The sequence below is a fragment of the Jaculus jaculus genome, unplaced genomic scaffold (assembly GCF_020740685.1).
Source record: "Jaculus jaculus isolate mJacJac1 unplaced genomic scaffold, mJacJac1.mat.Y.cur mat_scaffold_36_1_2353498_arrow_ctg1, whole genome shotgun sequence".
NCBI lineage: Eukaryota > Metazoa > Chordata > Mammalia > Rodentia > Dipodidae > Jaculus > Jaculus jaculus.
Window position 1 is genome coordinate 1086408 of NW_025423492.1, and position 5751 is coordinate 1092158.

A 5751-nucleotide genomic window follows, 5' to 3' on the forward strand; every position below is an offset into this window, starting at 1 on the left:
GTACCTATATTGAAAAATTGATAAACTCACAGTGCCTGACACTACCTACACGAGACCATCATAATAGAAGTAAAAGATGATGACATCAAAAGAAAAGAGAGACTGATTGAGAGGAGGAAGGTATATGATGGAGAGAGGAGTTTCAAAGGGGATAGTGGGGGGAGGGAGGGAATTACCATGGGATTTTGTTTACAATCATGGAAGTAGTTAATTAAAAAACATTCCACTGCTTGGGAGGCAGAGGTAGGTGGATCGTTGTGAGTTAGAGGCCACTCTGAGACTACATGGTGAATTCCAGGTCAGCCTGGACTGGAGCGAGACCCTACCTCAAAAGAACAAAAACAACAACAAATTACAAGTAAACAAATTAATGCTTCACCTTACGGCCTTGGGAAAAAAAGAACAAAGAAAACTCAAAATCAGTAGGTGGGAGCAGCTGGAGAGATGGCTTATTGGTTAAGGCATTTGCCTGCAAAGCCTAAGGACCAGGGTTCGATTCTCCAGGTGCCATGTAAACCAGAACTACATGGTGGCTCATGAGTCAAGAGTTCATTTGCTGTTGCTAGAGGCCCTGGTGCACCCATTTTCACTTGCTCTGTATCTCTCTCTCCCTCTCTCTGTCTCTCATAAATAAATAAATGAAAGTAAAAACATCAAAAGGAATCAGTATATGGGAAGAAACAATAAATTTTAGGGCAGAAATTAATAAAATAGAAATGAAAAAATTCCAAAGAATCAATGAAACAGAGTTGGTTCTTTGAAAGGAAATCATGATTGATAAGCCCTTACAAATCTGACCAGAAGAGAGAAGAGAGAAAAAAATAATAAAATTGGAAATGAAAAAGGCATCATTACAATATATACTAAGGAAATTCAAAAAAATCATAAGGGCATACTTTAATAATATGTATGCCACTAAGTATGAAAATTTGAAAGAAGTGGATGATTTTTGTTGATTCATATGACTTACAAAAATTAAATCAAGATAAGATAAAACAATGAAATAGACATACCACAAGTACAAATAGTTAAGCAGTTATATAGTCTCTGAACTACAAAAAGTCCAGGCCCAGATGGATTCACCTTCATGGAAGAACTAACACTAATGCTTCTCAATCTTTTTCATAAAATTGTAAGTGAAGTAATTCTACCAACTCCTTCTATGAAGCCAGCATCACCCTGATATCAAAACCAGACAATGACAGAAGAAAAGGTAAATTATAAACCAATCTTCCTCATAAATGGAGATGAAAAAAATTCTCAACAAAATATTGACAAACAGAATACAAGAATATATCAAAAATACCATTCACGATGACTGTGATGGTTTGATTCAGGTGTCCCCCATAAACTTGGGTGTTCTGTAGCTAGGTTCCCAGCTGATGAAGATGTGGGAATTAATACCTCCTGGAGAGAGTGTATTGTTGGGGGCAAGCTTATGTGTCTAATAGCCAGTTTCCCCTTGCCAGTTTTTGGCACACTCTGCTGTAGCTATTGTCCACCTTATGTTGGCCAGGGGGTGATGTCCACCCTCTGCTCATGCCATCATTTTCCTGTGCCATCTTGGTTCTTCCCCTCAAGTTTGAAAGCCAAAATAAAGTGGTACTGAGGAGTGGGGTTGTAGCTAGGCACATGACTGTGTGGTTTTGGCCTTTTGGAGCTGAATTTCAATAGGAATGTGGAAGGATTTGAAACCATGGACTAAGAGACACTTTACAGTGCTGTAAGTACATCTTGATGGACTACTCTGGTCAGAGTTGAAAGACCTGAATGCAGTAAGAACGATGGACTGTGATGTTTGGCTTATGAGAGTAAGAGCTGTGCTTGGACTGGGCTATCGGTTTGTGTGAAAAGCTTGTTGTTATGCCCATGTCCTGAGAAGTTGTGCAGGGTTGCTTTGTGTAGAAATGAACTGCTGTGAACAGAGGGATATGGCACAGAAAGAAAAATCTCTGGTGAACTTCTGCCTGTTCAGCTGCAATTGAGAGATTATGACCTTTGAGTTTGGGCCAGCTGACTTGCACTGGGGCAACAGGAAGAATATGGAGTCTTTTGAAAGGGCCTGAATGTTCCAGGAGTGTCCTGTACTTCAAAGTCTGCTATATTCTCCCCTGGATTACCAAATTGGCATCCTACCTGGTATTGTGGTGTATATGGAATGCAGAAAAGAGAGGGTTATTGAGTTTGCAGCATTGTCTTGTGTTTTGGAAATGGCCTTGGGCAGTGTGAAGCAGGTATGTTGGTTGCCTGCATGGAGACACCAAAGGACCATCAGGATGATCCGTGGACTGCAGTGGAGACCCAGTGGAGATGCCGGGACCACGACATGGTTGCTAAAGAGAGCTGCCAGCCCTGATGAAGTTTTCCAAGAATATGAGTAGCCTAGCTGGAAGGGCAGAATTGGTATAACAGAGACTTGTTGCTGGTTAGTGTTATTGGACTTGGAGTCTTGTCACTAGCTACAGTTATTGAACTTGGAGCTACAGAGTTTGGTGTTTGCCTGGTTTAAGTCATGTGTTGCTTGAGTATTTCTTTGCTATGCCCAATGCCATGTTTTGCAGTGTGAATGTTTATTCTGTGCCATTATTGGTTTTGGGGGGGTGGAATTATGGCACAGTTTAAAGACCTTGGACTATGGGGAAGTATGAACATCATTGGGATTGAAAAAAAATGTGGGGACTATTAATGTTGGACTGAATGTATTGCATTTTACATCATGGATAGTTATCAGTTTATGGGGGCCAGGGTTGGAATGTGGTGGTTTGATTCAGTTGTTCCCCATAAACTTAATGTTCTGAAGCTAGGTTCCCAGCTGATGGAGATATGGGAATAAATGCCTCCTGGAGGGAGTGTATTGTTGGGGGCAGGCTTATGGGTGTTATTGCCAGTTCCCATTTGCCAATGTTTGGCACACTGTCCTGTTGCTATTGTCCACCACCTTATGTTGTCCAGGGGGTGATATCCACCCTCTACTCATGCCACCTTTCCCCCTGTCATCGTGGAGCTTCCCCCTCAAGAATGTAAGCCAAAATAAACCACTTTTCCTAACAAGCTCTTGGTTGGGTGATTTCTACCATCAGTATGAACCTGACAGCAAACTATGAATCCAGCATCACCCTGATACCAAAATCAGACAAAGACAAAACAGAACTATTAAATTACAGACCAATCACCATCAAGAACAGAGATGAAAAAGTTCTCAACAAAACATTAGGAAACAGATTGGCCACCATCATGAAAACAAATGATCATAAATGTTGGTGGGGATGTGGAAAAAAAAGGAACCCTTCTGCACTGCTGGTGGGAATGCAATCTGGTCCAGCCATTGTGGAAAACAGTGTGGAGGTTCCTAAAACAGCTAGAGATTGATCTACCATATGACCCAGCTATAGCACTCCTAGGCATATATCCAAAGGACTCATCTCATTTCCTTAGAAGTACATGCTCAACCATGTTTATTGCTGCTCAATTTATAATAGCTGGGAAATGGAACCAGCCTAGATGTCCCTAAACAGATGAGTGGATAATGAAGATGTGGCACATTTATACAATGGAGTTCTACTCAGCGGTAAAGAAAAACGAAGTTATGAAATTTGCAGAAAAATGGATGGACCTGGAAAGTATTATACTAAGTGAGGTAACCCAGACCCAGAAAGCCAAGCGCCACATGTTCTCTCTCATATGTGGATCCTAGCTACAGATGACTGGGCTTCTGCGTGAGAATGAAAATGCTTAGTAGCAGAGGCCAGTAAGTTAAAAAGGAGACACAAAGGGTAGAGAAAGGAAGGGAGGAGGATACTTAATAGGTTGATATTTTATATATGTAATTACAATGATTGTAATGGGGAGGTAATATGATGGAGAATGGAAGTTCAAATGGGAATGTGTGGGGGAGAGGAGGGAGGGAATTACCATGGGATATATTTTATAATCATGGAAAATGTTAATAAAAATTAAAAAAAAAACATTAGGAAACACAATACAAGAATATATCAAAAATACCAAGTAGGCTTTATCCCAGTGATCAAGGGATGGTTCAACATACACAAATTGATAAATGTAGTATACTTTATAAATGCACTGAAGGACAAAAATCACATGATCATCTGAATAGATGAAGAAAAGGCAGTCAATAAAATCCAACATCCCTTCATAACAGTCCTACAGAAACTTGGAATAGAAAGAATATATCTCAACATAATAAAAGTTGTTTATGAAAAACCTCCAGCCAAATAATACTAAATTGGGAAAATTTGAAGCTTCTCCACTAAATTCAGGAAAAAGACAAGGGTGTCAACTGCGCCCACTTTTATGTAATACAGTACTATAAGTCTTAGCTATAGCAATTAGGCAAGAGACAATCATAAAAGGGATACAAATTGGAAAGGAAGAGACCAAATTATCCTTATTTGCAGATGATATAATTCTATACATAAAGGACCCTAAAGACTCTACCATCAAACTGTTAGAACTGATAAACACTTTTTCCAATGTAGTGAGATACAAAATAAACACACAGAAATCAGTAGCTTTACTAAGTAGTAAACAACAGACTTGAGAGGATGGAATGAAGGAACTTCTCCCAATCACAATTGCCTCCAAAAAATAAAGTACCTTGGAATCAATCCTTACCAGATATACATCTGACAGTGGATAAATATACAAAGAATATACAAAGAATTCATAAAAGAAAACAATAAAAAAAGAACCCAGTTAAAAATACTCTATGGAACTAAATCAAGAGTTTTCATCAGGAGAAATAGAGATGGCATATAATCACTAAAAAAAAAAGTATTCTACATCATTTGACATCAGGGAAATGCAAGTTAAACTTAATTTGAGATTCCTTATCACTCCTGTCAGAATGACTACCATCAAGAAAACAAATGACATTAAATGTTGGTGAAGATGCAGAAAAAGGGGAACCCTTCTGTCCTGTTGCTGGGAATGTAATGTGGTACAGTCATTGTGGAAACAGTGTGCAGGTTCTTGAGAGAGCTAAAAATAGATTTACCATATGATCCAGCTATAGCACTCCTAGACCTATATCATAATGACTCTTTCACTACCTTAGAGATGCTTGCATAATTTTTTATTGGTGCTCTATTCACAATAGCTAGGAGATGGAACCAGCATAAATGTCCCTCAAGAGATGAAGGGATAATAAAGCTGTAGTACACCTACACATTGGAGTTCTGTTCAGCAGTAAAGAAAAAAGTAATTTGCAGGGAAATGGATGGATCCTGAAAGGATTTTACTAACTGAGGTCACCCAGGCCCAGAAGTCCAAAAGTTGCATGTTGTCTCTCATATGTGGATCCTAGGCACAAATGTTTAGACTTGTGTGTGAGCTGGAACCAACAAATTGGTAGCAGAGACCCATAAACTGGAAACAGGTTATAAAGGCAGGAGGAGAAGGAAGAGATTTAGGGGATGGTATTGTATATATCTAAGTAGAAGAACAGATTACAGGGAGTGAAATCACCTAAGTGAGGCCAGGAGGAGAGATTAAATAAGTGAAGGGTTGAGGGAGAGTCATTCAAAATTCAAGATATTCTGAATAAGACATATGAAGCCTACTCCTTCAGATAATGTCACATCCAAAAGCCATAGATTGCTAGAAATTTTCAGTTCCAGTGATGGGATACCTATCAGTGAGTTGTTGTCCATGGAGGTTCCTGATGCCTCCATAACATTTGAGGATTTTGCCAAGGCACATGGTTTCCCATGAATAACAGATGGTAATGCCCTA